Source organism: Onychomys torridus, chromosome 13 (assembly GCF_903995425.1).
Source record: "Onychomys torridus chromosome 13, mOncTor1.1, whole genome shotgun sequence".
In the NCBI taxonomy this organism is placed as follows: Eukaryota; Metazoa; Chordata; class Mammalia; order Rodentia; family Cricetidae; genus Onychomys; species Onychomys torridus.
Genome location: NC_050455.1, coordinates 32,315,505 through 32,333,883, shown reverse-complemented (window position 1 = coordinate 32,333,883; position 18,379 = coordinate 32,315,505). Strand labels below are relative to the sequence as shown.

At 38.5% G+C, this 18,379-nt stretch overlaps 1 protein-coding gene across 2 annotated transcripts in view; it reads right to left on the bottom strand.

Annotated features, from left to right (window-relative positions):
- Nucleotides 1-18,379, bottom strand: part of Stk32a (serine/threonine kinase 32A) — a 147,693-nt gene that overhangs the window by 112,325 nt on the left and 16,989 nt on the right. The gene's annotated exons all lie outside the window — the stretch shown is intronic.

Genomic DNA, 18,379 nt, shown 5'->3' with positions numbered 1-18,379 from the left:
AACAAGCACTGGGCTAAACCAAAGTACCTTGCCTGAGTGACACAGCAAACTATGTTAAAATACCAATTTATTCACCAGAAATAACTTATTAGCCACTAACCACATGTAGCCATAGAGCTTAGGTAGTGTTAAGTGAGCGAAAATAGGAATTCTACCTTTGTGTAGCCTGTAGTGCAATGATACTGTATAGAGTGCTTTGAGATGAAATACTCACAAAAATACATGGAAACTTAAAAGTACATTCAGTCCTAGGAAGCCCAGAGACAGTGGGGCTATCTCTAAGAACACAGAACATTGATTTGCCTGTAGACACTGGAGGAGAAGTATTTGTGACTTTAAGCCACATGGCTTTATGGAAAGCTGCTATGCTTTCAACTTTTTTCCCTGCTTGCCTATTTTCCCCCTCCCTCACTCTTTTGTACTTAAATGATTTCAGTTTCCCCAGGTAGTAAAATGTTGCATCCATAAGTTCACAGAATGAACTCATCTCCAGCTTACAGATGAGAATGTGTACATAGGTCCACTGAAGTGAGCTTTGAAGATGGGATGATCTGCACATGTTCTTTTGCATCCACACTGTCTCATGAGTGAGAAGAGATACCCACTGTTAGCACACATGATCTTTCAGGTTTAAGCTCATAAAATAATTCCCAATGAGAAAAAAATTCAGATTCTCTCTGGCAAGTGACAATCTGTGGTTTCTTGCCCTGATGAGCTTAAGAAAGTGTATTATTTCCTAGTGTTGAAATAAGGATTTAGACACACAAATTCTAAGTGAGAGATTAAAAGAGCTTCCTAAGGAAATACTGTGAAACACTAGAATGTATTTGTTATTTCTTAGAAAATTTTGCATTTAGTTATTTATGGGGAAGGTAACACGCTCTATCACATGTGTGCAGGTGAGGAAACAGATCGGAGGAGCCAGCTCTCTCTTTCCAGGATCTGCATTTTCTGGACACTGCGCCATCCGTCCAGCCCTCTCTCAACCCGGGAATAGCTGTTTTCTGTCTTTATTATCAACAATTAGCTTCTCTCCCCATGAAGGGAAAAAGAGATCAGGGGCTCCTGAAAAATATCTGGGTTCTCTGAAGCTCACACATTTTTATGACTTCATCATCACTGCTCTGAACTTTCATTTTTTTTTCTTAGCACAAAATCCCTTTAATCATATGAGATCATAAGTCTACTTCTGTGGACTTAGGTTTTACAAATGGTCCACTCCAGACTTGGCCCCCAAATAGCAATGTGATTTGATAGGGAAAATAGCCTCAGTTTCCCCAGTAAAAATCTTCTAGGTGAGAAAACATCTTTACCCAGAAGGTGAAGATAAACCTGTTTCCTTCCTGAAGGAATGTGAATGACTGACTCATCTACCACAGCATGCACTCCAGGACAGACTGTGTGTCATTTTGCTCACACTGGTTTCTCTGCAGCCGCAGAAGATTACCCACCAAGGCAGGTGAAGCTGTAACTCTCTGTAGCCCCTGCAGAGCCTAGTGCCGTGATTTATATAAATTTGGCTCCCAGCAAATTTATCAAACTAAGCCGTAAGGACATTCAAGACTGCCCAAACAATTGGGTCTTGTGAATATGAATAATGTAATCATTTGGGCCATCTCGGGGAACATTTTGCCAACTGTGAATGGAATCCCATTAATAAGTTAAGAAACAGGTTTGGCATTCATAAGAAACATTAAATTTTTAAATGAAATAAAATAGAAAGTACCAGAAACTACTCAAATGGGGTATGAGTAGAATGTCAGCTCTGAAACATTTATTTTATATAAGTGGATAGATAGGCAATTTTTAGTGTGTGCCTTACCTTGAGTTGTCATGAAAATAGTTAGCAAAATGTTCTCTCAAATTACATATTGACTTGACCAGATCAATGACTTTTTACACTCAGTACATGAATCTCAGGAATACATTATTTACTATGATAACATTAAAAGAAATTAACCAGAATTTATTTGCAAACCAACCCAAGATTTTATCTTGAGCAAATCCAGTAACTCATTGTGACTTTTCTCCCCACTAGCAGCCAGCCTAGGAGGCTGCAATATCCCTAATCTCCAAGCACACAGCAAGTACGGGGAAGCTTGAAGTCTCATTGTGATGTTAACCTATTTCACAAGCCATATCTTTTTCTAAATCATTCTAAGCATTAGTCAAAATTAATAAAAGATTGCATGTCAAAGTACCTGGTCACTTTTGAAGGACAAGTATCAGCTCAGGACCCCAAAACCATATTCTCAGCACTAAGGAGATTTAATTGCCCCAGAGGGACAGAGGACAGGGAATAAGAGACAAAGACAGGAGAGAGAGGATGAGGAAGAAGAGGCAGGGAACAAGGAAAAGGGGGAAGAGGTATTTGCCCAGAAGGGACAATGGACTGACTGCCACTGGATTGAGAAGAGATAGACATGGCACATAGGAAAATGTCAATTTATAAAGTACAAGGGAAATGTACCCCATGGGAAACCCCATGTTAGGATGAGTGTTTAATTTTAATTGGGCATGTTAATTAGGTGAGCCAAAGGGGGTTTTTGATTGCTGGACTTCAATACTTTGATAGCTGGATCTTCATAGTCAGCTATGAAGAGGGATTGGCCCAGTAAGGGAATAGACTTTGATGGCTAGCTTCAGGAATATAATCTAATGGTTTTCAGCATTAGATTAGGTAGAGGGAATTGAGGAGAAGGGCAAGGCCTGCCAGAGCCACATGCTCAAGTCAGCTAGTGTCCCTTCAACTTTATACTGCCAAAACTTCCTAATGTACTATGCTTTTCTAAATGTCAGTTCTCAGAAGAGTCTGAGGGGAAAAAAAAAAACCATAGAAAACACATATTGTGTCTCATAACTTAAAGAGAGAACAGACTTGGAGCTAGTACCTCACTACCCAAAGCCCCTCCTCCCTGGAATACAGCCTAGGGAGAAAAGCAGCAGCTGGTTGGAAGTGACTGGGAGGGCTGGTGAGATGGCTCAGTGGTTAAGAGCACTGACCTCTCTTCCAGTTGGTCCAGGTTCAGTTCCCAGCACCCACATGGAAGTTCACAATCTTATGTATCCAGTTGCAGGGGATCTGATGCCCTCTCTGGCCTTTGTGGGCACCAGGTTTGCTTGAGGTACACAGATGTACACGGAAGCAAAACACCTACACCCATATTTTTAATGATTTTTTTTAATCATCTGCAAGACAAGCTCCAAATCAATTACAACAGTCCCTCTAAATGCCTAACAGTACAATCACCAGTTAGTAAGAAAGCTAATTTGAAAATATAACCAAAATTCATACATTGAGACAGTACTATAATGAGAGAGACCAATTCAGAATTGTTGATTTCCAAAAGAAATCCCACAGTGTTTTATAGACTTACAGTGTTTGCCTTTCTGATTCTGGACCCAGGATCTTCCACTGTCTTCTCAGGCATCATAATGCAGTTTTTACACATCTACCCACTCCAACTGGAGAACCCGGGAGAGCAATGTGGAATTTTCCCTCTCATTTAGAATCGTTTGAATCAAATTATGCTCGCCAAGTCTTTCCCTAAACAGAAGCTGCTGTCTCTAAGACACATTGCTGATGATGTTACCAGTTTCTTATTTCTCTCACTCTACGCCCCCAATCTCAACATTTTATGAAACTAGCATTGCTGAGGGAAGAAAAGAAGACTACCCCCTTTCAGAATATGAGAGAAGACTCTGACACTAAGGCTTGGCAGAAGGACATTCTAGAAAGTGAAGCAATGCATCTTCATTATTCTATTTTGAATAACAATATTTGAAAACCTTGATTCCAGCCTTCGGAAGCAGCAAATCGTGAACATATGTGAGTCTATTGAGAACCAAGTCCCACAAACTGCTTATGTAAATCTTCCTATTGATGATGGAACAAGGACACCAGCTGTGTGACCCTGGACAAGTTACTCAATCTTTCCAAATCACAATGTCCCATCTGTAAAATGGAGCTAATTAAACCCAACAGGCATGATGCTTCCAAGATGAGACACTGTACACCAGAAGTGTAGTGTCTGGCCCACTGAAATCTGAAAATGACAATCACTTTTAAACATGCACTTATTCAATGGAAATCGGGCCTTATTTCCAAAGTTTCAATTCTGTTCCTACAGTGCAACCACTGTTACAAATGCTAGGATGTACTTTTAGGGTTTTTCTCAGCATGTGTGGGTTCCTTTCTTGCAGCAGGACAACAGCACACTATCATCAGGACAGGAGCAGGTTTTCTAGTAACTCCACTGTGTCTGTCCATTCATACCAAAGACAGAGCTCTAATTATTTTAAACTGATCATGTGTCTTCCATTGTCTCAAACTACTGCACTTATTGATAAGTATTAAAAGACGATTTATTTATCTACTACTAATAACACTGCCACAGATATCCTTGATGGGTTTTTGTGCATATATTTGTAGGCTGAATTTATGGGAATTGGGCCAAAGTATGCCAGTTTTCTAATGTGAAGATATTGTCAGTAGCCCTCCAGAGATACTGCACCTATCCTCCTTCATATCAGATATATACAGTCACATACAAGAGTGTCTTAATTAGAGTTATTATTACTGTGATGAAACACCATGACCAAAAGTAACTTGGAGAGGAAAGGGTTTATTTGGCTTATACTTCTATAGCATTGTTTACCATCAAAGGACATCAGGACAGGAATTCCAATAGGACAGGATCCTGGAGGCAGGAGCTGATGCAGAGGCCGTGGAGGGGTGCTGCTTACTGACTTGCTCCCCCTGTCTTTCTGAGCCTGCTTTCTTACAGAACCCAGGACCTGACCAGTCCTGGAGTGGTTCCACCTACAACGGGCTGGGAGCTGCGCTCTCTCACCTCCATCACTAATTAAGAAAATACCCTCCAGGTATTTTCTCACTGAGGCTCCCTTCTTTCCATTGACACTATCCTGTGGCAAGTTGACATAAAACTAGTCAGCACAAGAAGATAATTTTTAACTTGCCAACACAACTACACACAATTGCCTTGATTTAACAAGATAAAAATATGGATATATTGACTTATTTTATCTCTTTAATGAATCAAGCTGTATATAAAGATGTTATATATTTTTCAGCAAACTGCCTGTTCACATATTTTGCCTATTTGAATTACTTGTTAGTCATTTTGACTTGCATGTGCACTTAAATTTAAGTAAATTAATTGATTTTAAAATATCAAGTCAATTTTTCTTGGCTATCCCTTTGAACACATTTAAATAATGGAAGTCTTACAGTCAAATGTATCAATCTTTTTCTTTGGCCCTTCTGAGTTTGTCTTATTTCAAAATTGCTTTTAAAAATGTGTTCTTATATTTTAAAATAAAAGCTTTTTTATAGAAAGTAGTGCTTATTCATTAATTATTTTTAAAAATTCATTTATTCTGGTTGGAAGGGGGTGTGAGAATGTTACCACATACAACTGGAGGTCATAGGAAAATATTCTGGAATCAGTTCTCTCCTTCCAGGTCATCAAACTCAAGTTGTTGGCTTGAGGGCAAGCTCCTTTACCTGCTGAGTCATTTTACAGCTCCATTAAAGCATTTGACATGAATATATAATGTATATTATATATTCTGTAATATAAATGCTTTTTTAAAAATCTTTTTCTATGGTGTAAACCTAAAGTGTAACTTGTGTTGTATACTCTCATATACAGAACCAAAAAGTTTCTAAATCCTGATGTTTTCAAGAACCTAAACAAATCTGTGTGCATGGATGTGTGCATTTCCACGTTGATGCTCTGACATTTTTTGGATGGCTATCAGTTTCAAGGAGGTCTTCAGAACTTGCGTATGCTGATGTCTTTTGAGTAAATGCTAGTTTATAAAGTACAATGCTAACTTTTGATGGTTCATGATTCCAGTCACTAGCATATTAAGTCAGGACAGCCTGACTCAGGTCAAGAGCATCAAAATAAGACAAATTTCTCAGAAGATGGAAAAAAATGAAATAAAAAGTTTTTTATTCATTTTTGTACAATCCTTTTACTTACTTAAATGTGACGATATTTATTTCTGTGCTCTGTAAAGATAAAGTCAGTTCTACATGAAATCTTAATTGCTCAGCTGTTCACACACCCCCCTTCTTCTCCAGCCTGCAAACTCCTTTACTGTCCTCTCCAGGAGAGCAGAAGACCAAAGTGTGGTAAAGTCCAGCAAAGACAATGCTCATTGAACTAGGCTGATGCTCAATGAAAATACAGTCCTTAATGACCTAGTCAACAACTATGAACACTGTCTTAGGCTCTGAGAAGTATGTCTGCCCACTGGAACTTTCAGTCTAATGGGATGAGAAAGTAATCAATCATAGCCAATATCCAACCTTATATAAAGGATATCCATCATTATTCTAAGCATGTGCCATAATTACCCCATCATTCCACCATTTCTACAAAACAGCACTACTATAATTGCTATTCTTTTTTAAAGATGGGCCAACTGCAGCAGAGAAATTAAGTAATTTTCCCAAGGCCAGAGGGGCAGAGTAGTAGTGTGAGAATTCAAATTGACTCTGTAGCTACTCTCCAGCCCTGTTCTCTGCTGCCTTCCATTAAACATAATCTATCTTTCTTTTGCATATGAAATACAATAAGCCACAGAATCTGCCAAGGCCCAACTTCCCACAGCATTTACATCTTGGTTTCCACTTTTCTTAAGTAGGTATTTGTAGTTTTGATGGGTGCTATCCTGGAAACCAAGTCCCACAAACTCCTTGCAGTCATTCGACGACTGTCAATCATCCTATCCCTCATCCCTAAGCAGAAGCTTTGGTCTAGATGCTAGATTGTAATTCAAGCCATTCTGTTCTATATCCTTACACTGGTTTTCCTGATCTGGAAATGTATGTTTTTCTCTCTGTGTCACTGATGTCCAGAAAATGAAAACAACCATCTAGACACAAAGGAAAGGGGTCATCAGTTCAACAGAACAAAGCCAATATATAGCATACATTAGAATCATAAGATAGGGGAACAGCCCCAAGGCATTGAAATATTTGGCTTCATGTTTAGAAAGGTCTGATTTTGTTTTCCATCCAGGTATCTCCAATAATTAATTAATTATCTTCATTAATTCTAATTTTATGTATTTCATTTATTGTGAAACAGGGTCTTATGTAGCATAGGCTGGCATCAAACTCACTGTGGTCTTCAATCCTGATCCTCCCAAGTACTGAGATTACAGGAATTTGCCACACCTGGCCAAATAGTAACTTTTGAAATGAGGACTACTTCAGGTTCAAAGTAATGCTGATGTGATTGCTCTAGGAAGATCAGAGTTCCGCTAAGAAATCGAGTTCTGCTCCTCCAGGGTTTAGAACCCACTGAAGCGCCCCGAAGGGGCTGCTCTAAGTGTCAGGATCCTTCTCCTTCTTACAGCTTTCGCTCTTTCCATTGCTTCATCAGTATCTTCATTTGTTTCCTGCGACTATGACCTAGTTTCCGAGACTGAAAATTTACTAAGAAAAGAAAGTAGAGTTTTGTTCAGTTCATGGCTCAGAGCCTGGGAGTCCCAAGAGTAAGCTACTATTGTTGGCACATGGTTAGGCTTCCGTTGCATTATAACATGGCACACAGGCTCATGTTGACATAAAGCCCACATGTGCCAGCCACATTGCCTTCTCTTCTTCAGCATGAAATCCCTCCTTCCAGGTAAGTATGTCTTCTCTGCATCATCTTATAAAGACACCAGCCATATCATATTGTCATCTTGATGACCTTATCTAATCCCAATTATATCCCAAAAGCTCTACTCCAAATACTACCAACATGTTGGTCTTGGTACGAGTCCCCAACACAAGGCAATCAGGGACCCACTGAAACCATAGCAACTGGCATATCAGAAAGAGTCCCAGGAAAAAGGATGAAAATTTGCTGTGTCACTTTTTCTGGGGGGACATGAACAGACTTTTGTTGAATCTCAACAGAACACATGATGACAACTAAAGAAACAACCCCAGGCAAGTCTAGTTTGGTGAACCAAATGAGTTGACTGGGGTTACTTAAAGAAGTACCTGTCACTCAAAGGTAGCTGCATCACTGCAAAGGTGATGAGGGAAAGCTTCTTTGTCTTGGAGCTCCCCGCATGGACTGGGGGTAGCAACTGGTGTGACCGTCTCTCTTTCTCCAGCCATTATAACCAACCGCTTTTATCACCTTGGGGAGGGGACTGTGAGTCCAGAGTTTCTGCTGGAACCTGCCTAGCACAAGTCTGCATGGATTTATTTAGGAACACTGTTTTATGCAGTAAAACACACAAGATTTCTAAGGCTGGGGAAAAAAATTCTTTCTACTTTAGAAGATTAAAAATTTTCAAAGAAAGGCAACAATCATCTGGGCCTTCCAAAATGAGAAGCAGTTTAGCAGTCAACCAAGCAAAGAAGGGAAGGGAGGATGCACTTACAAAGTGACCCAAATCCCTAGGAAAAGAGGTCACTAAGGGACAAGTTATTGAAATTATTACCTCAAATCTCCATTTCCACCTTCAGGCCATCCTTTAGTCTCAAGAAAATTTATGGTTTTGCACATAAAAGATTGATGAAACATCTACACTGCCTCCAGCATGCCACATCTTGAGTCATATTTAATATATTCATACCTGCATGCATGGTATTATCCAGGCACATTAATACACATTGTTTTACATATCCTTGTCCAAACAGTGTGAAGAGTTAATATTATTAGTGTTTTGTTGATGAGTTATATACACCTGGAAATTAAATCCCCCAATATTGGGGCTTAGACTTCAGTCCAATTTTGTATGGCCCCAAGTTCCATATTTCAACATTGTGATGAGCCTGAGATCCAGAATACATTAGCACAGCTATGGAACTCTTGAGTTTGGGTTTTGGCTATGCTACTACTTAGGAGCCAGCACCATTAAACACAGCATTTAATGCCTCTTCATTCAACTTCTTCCCCATAAGAATCTGATCAAATATAATCCAGCTTCTAAAATTATTATGAAGTCTAGGAAACAAAAGCTATAACAATGGTGTGAATCAAGTGTTTTTAGCAGAGTAGGATCCAATAATTATCACTGCTTTTGTTTTTGCTATTGTAGCTATTGTATCCTACTAGATAAGCTATCTCGACATCAGCCCAGAATTACTCCCGTATTAAACAAAATATTAAGTGAAATGATAGAGAATTTGATAGAGGACTTCAGTACAGAGAATGTAGGATAAGTGAAGAAAGACAGCAGGTGTGGCTATTTCCCCCTATGTCCTATCACCTAGAGACAACAGAAAACATGTTTAATAAACACTTAGTAACTAAGATAGAAGAATGGAGTGCCAGCCCCAAGCTTTAGAAGAAAAATATAAAACATATTTTGTTCATCATTTCCTAATGCACCATTATTAATATTGTGCACCTCCTAAGAGGTCACACCAACAACCTATTGTTAAAAGACCTCTTGGGCCAGCAAGACAGCTCAGCAGGTAAAGGCAAGTGCCACTAAACCTAACAACCTAAATTCAATCTCTAGGCCCCAGACAATGGAAGGAGAGAACTCACTCTGCAAGTTGCCTTCTAAGACATACATGCACATGCATGCCTGAGCATGTGCATGTGCACACACATGCAACACATACACAAACAAATAAACAAATAAATAAAATGAAAACTTACTAAGACTTCTTAGAAGGGTAGACAGTAATGGAAGTCTCCATTTGGATGGTTTTCTGGTACTATTACAAATTCAGATTTCTTAGCAGATTCTGGATTTTCATCTTAAAGCCTCAAGGTTTCAGTTATTTTCAGAATGAGTCCCAAATGTTGAGAGCTGCCATTTTTTCACTCCCTCTACTTCATAGACATCAACCACCTAAGTGAGGGCAGGGATGGAAGCTCTACAGCAACTGAGGATAGTTAACATGAGAGCCAGAGGATGTTTGCTTTGTCAGAGCTGCGTGATCTTTTAACAGAAGTAAGTGTATTTCACTATGGCAACAGAAAAGCATCAAAATTAAATCACAGCCTTCCAAATAGAGATAGAATCGGCCCCTTTTCTAACCCTGTCTGCTTATAAGAATGGACACTGCCAGGGAAAGAAGAAAAGGGCCAGACTAATTTGAGGTAGCACTTAAGCTATTTCTTTGGGTTTATTGTACAGTTCTGCATGAATCCGATGAGTGTCTCATCTGCTGTATTGCATCTCAAATGGAATGACTTAGTAAGAAGTGCTTGCTTACAGCCTTTTAGGACAGTCACAGTAAGACAGGAAAGAAGCTGAAATCACGCCCCCAGAAGCCACAGCTGTGCTGGAAAGTCAAATCAGCAAGCCTTCAGTGAGCATCTGGGTGCCTGGGACTTTGTAAGCACTGATAGGGAAAGCAAAGGGGAGTTGGACTCAGTCATGTCCTCAGGCAACCTGTGCTCTCCAAGGGGAAGGAGGCTGAGACACAGGGAGCAGATTCAGCAGCTAGAGGTTTAGAATACCTTGTTCATTTTCATGATTTTATTTTTCTATAGCACATGTATCATTGAAATTCACTCACCTTTCTGGAAAGAGATGATGATGGATGGATGGATGGATGGATGATAGATAGATAGATAGATAGATAGATAGATAGATAGGTAGATAGATAACAGAGAGTGATGATAGAGAAATATTATTAACAGATGATAGAGTGACAGAGAGAATATATATGATTAAAAATGATAGTGTCCTAGTTAGCAATAACTGTCAAGCTGACAAAAGACAGTCTCAACTGAGTAATTGTCTTTATCAGAATACGTCCGTTAGGGATTATCTTGATGGTTAATTGATATAGGAGGGCTCAGCCCTCTGTGGGAGGTACTATTCCCTGAACAGAAAGTTCTCTACTGTACAAACCAGTTACTGAAGTATGAGCCGATGAGTGACACCACAAGCAGCATCCCTGTATGCTTTCTGCTTCAAATCCTGCCTTGACTTCTTTCAATGATGGGCTATAACCTATCAGCTAAAGTAAGCCTCTTCCTTAAATTGCTTTTTGTCATGGTATTTGCCATAGCAACAGAATGAAACTAAAACAGATAAATAAGTAGATAGATAGATGGATAGCTAGATGGACAGACAGACAGGCAGAGAGACAGACAAGAAAGCAAATATATATGAGCAGTTTTATATTAGTTCAGTTCTAGTGGTGTTGTGGACCTTCAGAAATGTGAGAGAATGGTAAAGTGCAGATGTTTTATTTATTTATTTATTTATTTATTTATTTAGTTAGTTAGTTAGTTAGTTAGTTATTCTGGGACAGAGTTTCTCTGTGAAACAGTCCTGGCTGTCCCGGAACTCACTATGTAGACCAGGTTGGCCTTGAACTCATAGAGATCTGCATGCCTCTGCCTCCCAAGTGCTGGGATTAAAGGTGTCCACCACCACAGCCCAGTCTGTTGTATTTCTTAGGTTTTAATGAGGATTGAATTTTTGATAAAGGATAAAAATGATTTGATTCAGCAAAGGTTGCATTGGACTTCTATAGCCTCCACTTACAAGATACTGGAAATGTATCTGGCCTTTGTGAGCTTCCAATTTCTTGCTTACAATGAAGATTTTTTTCAATTTAAAAATATTTTCAGTATAAAAAAAAGTGCAGTAGAAGCAAGAACAATAAAACTACCTAAAGATTACCATAACTTATATTTCTTTCTTTAAAATTATTTTATTTGTTGTTTTTATGCTTATCTATGTATATAAATAATCAAATATGTCTAAAAGACTTTTTAATGAAAAACTAAGAGTTCTGCTGCTCACTATTCTCTCTCCCATTCTTTCCCACTTAGAAGCAGATATTCTGCCTGCTTTTAGCTAATACATGGGTAGTTTCCACCACATCTTAAAACAGTACACCTTTATTGTCCATTTCCCTTCTCAGCGTTAGCTATTAGGTACTGATTTTCAGAGATGGGTAAGGATTGTCTTAAACCCATCATGATTCTCACCTTTCCAACATGATTGCCTCTGCTCTACTCATTTCAACAGGCTCAGAATCCTTATTTCGATTCTTCTGACTGCACAATTGCACATCCTATGAGTGTCATGTAGTCAACTAGGATTCTCTTGTTGCGGTTGTTTGTGTGTGCCACTGTTGCACAATTTTCCCCAGGGTGACTGTCGTGTTCACACGTGTCTTTACTTGTCCGTATGTCTTTTTTCCTTTCACTTTTAAACTCAGTTGTTTAATCCCTTTGTTTGAATTCAGGGTCATCAGTCATGATGACACCTAATCGATGTCCCCGAAAGCCCTCTGGCCTGTGCCAGCCTGGTCATCCCCTTTGCTGGGCCTGTCTTTCTGAACTGTCCTTCACCCTGACCCTAGGGCTATTCTGCATTTTTAGTAAACTTATCCCACAGCAGCTTTATAAGAAATTTTCTGTAGATAAAATTTGAAAATATTGTGAAAACTCATTTTTATGGGCTCACTGGTAGTTTGGCTCTGTGTTGAAGATCAGGATCAGAAATTGTGTTTTTTCTTCAGAATTCGAGAAGGCACTGCTTTCCTTCATGCCAGCTTTTAATGTTGTCACTAAGAAGTCCATGACTATTTCCATGGATGTTTCCCTGGACCAAAATTTTCTTCTCCAGAACTTAACTGTATATTTATGTTGACTATTTTCAAATTTCATGATGACATAGGTTTCGATACCAATTCCAGGACCATTTTTGTAAATTATACTGTTGGTCCCCTCTTCCCTCTATGCTAGCTTCCTCCCTCTCTGTACTTTGTAGGTGTTTGTTGTTGCCTATTATTTTGAACCATGGTCTCACTATGTCACCCAGGTTGGCTTTGAACTGAGAATCTCCTGCCTTAGCACTTCATGTTCTGGAGTTACATACTTGTCCCACTATACCTACCTGGTACTGTTTTAAAATGACAACTCTTCTTACACTGCCCTTAAATGGCCTTAGACTTGTCTTTTTATTTCCTATCTCTGTTTTCCTGTTGTTCAAACAAATTTCTCTAAATGTATCTTCTTAATCATTATTTATTTATTTATTTATCTATCTATTTATTTATTTATTTAAACTGAGGATTGAACCCAGGGCCTTGCACTTGCTAGGCAAGTGCTCTACCACTGAGCTAAATCCCCAACCCGCATTTTTAAAAAAATTTTCCACTTAAGCTAAAAGATGCTTTCCCAAAATTAATTTTTGTTTTCTGGCTATTACTCCACCCCCTCTCCCTCTGCATTGTTTTTAAGATCTTTTTCCCTCTCAGCAATACGGTTTGCCTGAAGTGGTTTCTCCTATTTATCCATGCAAATCTGCTTTGATTTCTACAGGTCATATTATAACCGTTCGTAAGTGTCTGAAATCCTCATATTTCAATGTGCAGCTCTGATGCCCCAACAGGACACTCTAAGCATGTGGATCTTGTGAGCAGTAAATGCCTCTATATAACTTCTATACAGTCCTGGCTGGGAATCAGACTTACAAAAACCTCTAGAAGTACTCCAGAATGTACTAGGGTTGCGTTAGTTACCACTTTGAGAAGTGGGGAGAGAGTGGGAAGAGCGGCCTGTGGCAGCAGCAGAAAGAATCGATCCTCCCAGTCTCTCTGTCTTCTGTAGCCATGCCCAATCTCTTCACTAAGGTTGCTTCCTTTGTAGAGAAAAAGCCACACAACAGCACGAAAAATCAGTTGTTTTCTATGTGGGTTTTCTGTTTGTTTTGTTTCTTTTTTCCTGTCAGGCAGAGCATTAGCAGGGAACGAATTTCTGAACAAATAGTCAAATACTCCTGATTTTAGATCTCCCCATTCATCCCTGCCTCTAGTGGCCCCTGACACTGCACTTCCTCATCATCAGAGGCTTTAGTTGGTGAATCTGTCCATGACCCAGCTCTCTCCACAGTACTTAAATCTTGCTTTTCCTGATTCTAGGCTGTCTGCTTTCTAGTTTCTGCTTTATTAATAGTGAGATCTCCTCTGTCCTGTTTTTTCAGGCTTCTGGGACAAGATCTTAAACAAAATAATGTTAGAGAGATTTTCAAGATGGGCATGGTAGTGAACATCTGTAATCCCAAAATTTAGGAGGCTGAGCCAGGAGATTCTGTCTTTAAAGCTACCCTGAGCTACATAGGGAGACATACACACCCACATCATTGAGAAAGAGAGAATAAAAGTATGAGAATGTATTCTGTTCATCCTCTTTCTCCAGAGGGTGTTTTTCCCTCACCTATGCAGTGGGATTATGTTATCTGCTCTACCTTACCAGGGGTTTGTAGGGATTAAGTGAGTTAATGCAAATTAAATATAGAGAGATTATAGTAAACACTTAGTAAACAAGAGCTAACTTTTTTGACAGAATTACATCTCAGAGTAAAAATTAACTTTTTTTTTTTTTAACCATTCACTGGCTTTGTGACCTTGGCTAGTAGATCTTTGAAAACCATTTCAGGCTCATCTCCTACAATCAAGCCAGCAAATGATAATGGTTTTCTTATTTATATCTCAGGATTATTTCAAGAGCCAAATTAGTAAAAAGGATGAGCAAATATGAGATGCAAAGTGTTCTCCTTGGACTTGAAGGCAAGCAGAAGAGGGTGAGCATTTCATTTCTAGCTCTTTCTAAAGTATGAGCTTGTACATATTTTTCTTTCAGAGTTTTGGTTCTCAGCTCTGCACATTGGTGTGGCTGATCATTTCCTCATAAATGTCTAATGAGATTATGATGAGATGGGTTGAGAAAGGATTCACATTATAAGCCCTGCTTTTATAAGCACTGATCCATCCTCTTCCTGCTGACAGGTACTGCTCAATCTTTCTCTCCAAGCTGAATTGTCTAGATTGAAGTTCCCCTATACAACAACTTCCCCAGAGAATCATGAAATTCTACATATGAAGGCAAGCTCATTCTTCAATTTGGCAATACAGGATGGATGACTTAGGTAAGTCCATAGATCATTTCTTCAAAAAACAAACAACTACAACAACAACAAAACAAATCAAAAAAAAACCAAAAACAAATGGAATACACAGAACAAACTCAGCTTTATAAAACTTCTTACTGGGCTCCTTGGAATTCTGTTTATGGACCCCATGCTAACAATCACATCTCCTTTAAATGGATGGTGGTCTCCTCTAAGTCAGAATGCTAAAGTAAACACTAAACTTAGGGCTGTTTTGAAGAGCTAATGACAATCTAATCTGCTAACACTTGGGAACGCTTGGTTTGTGAAACAATGTGCTAGCCATCTTACATTATTTCATTTAATCATCATTATTCAAAAAATGATAAAATAGTGAGTCTTGAAGGCAGTGGGTAACATACTCAAGGTCTGAGAGTTTGTGAGAGTTGAAATTTTTAATAAAACCAAAAATGTCTATTACAAGTTGAGTGTCTCCTAAAGAGATATGTCCTAACCCTTGATACAAGAATAATATGAACTTATTTGGTAATGATTTTATAGCAAATATGTTTAGTTCAATTTAGATGATGTTATAATGGAATAGAGAGGCCCCTAATCCAATATTAGCATTTTCCCTGTAGAGAAAAAAAATCATATAAATACAAATACAGAGTGAAGATATTTTTATGAAGGCACAGACATATTTGGACTTGCCCTGCCTCAAGACACAGAGCACTGGGTTACCAGACCTTTGATGAGTCTGAAGGAAGCATTGCCAGAGAATGGAAAGGGCATATGGCCCTGTTAATACCATAATTTCACACCTCCAGCCTCCATGGTCCTGAGACAATAGATTTCCCTTTTTATAAACCATCCTCTTTAGGATACTTGCAGCAGCAGTGCTGGGAAAATTTATGTGATGAGTAATTCCAAAACCCAAGTTCTTTTACTTTAGATAAAAAGCATGCACTTTCTCTATCCATACCAAAATACAGGTAGAATCACTTATCCAGTTATCACATTTTAAATGTGATAAAATGTTAAATGGCAGGACAATATTAGCTAATAACAACTCCAATAACAAATTCCTAGAGCTTGCAAAACAGCTGGAATTGTATATTTATTATTAGAAAGTACTAAGCGGAGCAACAGAACCATGCTAAGATCCTGGATAGGAGCACCCTAGAATTCCATGGGATGCCACTGGTGCCAGTACTACCCCCTGAGAAGAAGTGTGCTTCTTCTGTGTACCATTTCTCTCAGAATCCATTGAAATTCCCTGTGCACATATCATTCTGAATGAAATTAACATGGTATACCATGGTCTTCAGAACACCCCTCCTTCCATATGAATAAGCAAATGGGATGTGCAGGCTGCAGGCTCAGGCATAGTCCTTACTCTAGCTAATAGTTCACTACAAGATTCTTTCATGGCAAATATTTTGAAGGGGAAAGAAAGATCAGTCTTCATCCTCATGTAAGGGTAAATGCAAGTCCTCCATGATAAATGCCTTGAACGACTGGATTGTAAGAGTTTTTGTTGAACAACATTGTTCCTAGAAATATACACCAAAGATTAAAAGCAGAAACTCTACCAAATACTTGTACACTGATATCCACAGCAGTAGATCTCAGTAGTTCAAACACACAAACAGCCTAACAGTCTACAGCACAAATATTGTGAGTAAAGATGAATAATATCAATGGAATATGGAATATTATTGGACAACTAAAAATAATGAGATTTGGTGCACACTGTAGTAATGAACCTGGGTGAAGTAAAATAAGCTAGACAAGAGGGACAATCTTAAAGGAGTCCCCTTCTATGGAGTGAATAGAATATCCATGTTCCTAGGGACAGGAGTAGGGAGAGACGCTAGGGGCCGAAGGCAGACGGACCTGAGTTGTTGTTTAATGGACATCCTGTTTCTCATTGTAAAGAAAGAAGGTCTAGAGGTGGGCGATGGTAGTGGTTGTACAACACTGTGACTGTGCTTAATGCTGCAGAAATGTACACCTAAACTATTTTAAAATGTTCAATTTCACATTATGTGTATGTTCCCACTCTACAATGCTAAAATATCTCACTTTTAAATAGATGGTATAAAATCATCCATAAATTTCTTCAGAGCTTGTTAGTTGTATTTACTAAAATACAGACTATACTTATTTCTGAAACAGTCGTATTTGTAATTAATTCTATATAAATTAAACAAGCAAACTTCTTTCAGTACTGTTTCATCATATGTGAATGATTTGAATTCTCAACTATAGAGGATACCTGTTACTTTCCTCCTACAACAAAGTGTTTTCAAGGTTAAAGATTTATTAAATTATAGCATTGCAGTGTAAAAGATCTCATTTTATTTTGACACTTACAGTTAAAACTATGTATATTTTAGGTAAATTGCAATATGTTTATGTTGTAGAATTTCCCAGACACTAAATTATACTTTCAACAAATCAACAAATTTTAAGCAATTGGAATAAGCTACATACAATATTTGTGGAAGTGGGGTTCTAGAAATATATACACTATCACCCCAAATATGTCTTATGCCTCTTATAAATGTACCAAATCTTTACAGAGACTTGAATGTATTCATTTAGTCAATAATTCTAAGACCAAGGATTCAAAGATGAACAAAATAAACAGAATTCCCAGGGCTTCAGGAACTTTACACTCTAGTAAGAAGAGAACACAATAACAAACATGTAAATTCAACAATAAATTTTAAAAATTCCAGGATTATAGTGATAATTGTGTCCCCCAATATATTGTGTACCCTAATAAACTTATCTGGGGTCAGAGATCAGAAGAGCCACTAGACAGACATAAAGGCCAGAAACTGGTGGCACACACACACCTTTAATCCTATTACTTGGGAGGCAGAGATCCATCTGGATTTCTGTGAGTTGAAGGCCACACTGGAAACAGCCAGGCATGGTGATATACAGTAGTGATGGCAGAAAGCAGAAAGGTATATAAGGCTTGAGGACCAGGAACTATAGTCTTTTTTAAGGTTTTAGGCTTTTAGCAGTAGTACAGCTGAGATCCATTTGGATGAGGACTCAGAGGCTTTCCATCTGAGGAAACAAGATCAGCTGAGAAGTTGGCAAGGTGAGGTTAGATGTGAATTGTTCTGCTTCTCTGATCTTTCATCGTTCACCCCAATACCTGGCTGCAGGTTTGTTTTTATTAATAAGACCTGTTAAAATTCGTCTTACACAGGATAGTCGGGATGAAAGATAGTAGGATAGAGCAGAAACTTCTGAATGCAAACACCTCAAAATATTAACTATGATGGTCTACAGACCAAAACATCATCAGTAAGTTTTTCTCCTTAATTTTGCTTTCTGAGCATTCTATAATTCATGTACACAGCTTTCATAATTATCAAACTTCCTCTTAGATCCATAGTTATACATGTCCTAAGAACAGCCACCATGAAGCCCATGAACCTTTGCATCCAAGTCTCCCACAATGGTGGCATGTAGAGAATATGTTGTCTATAGTCTTCAGTGA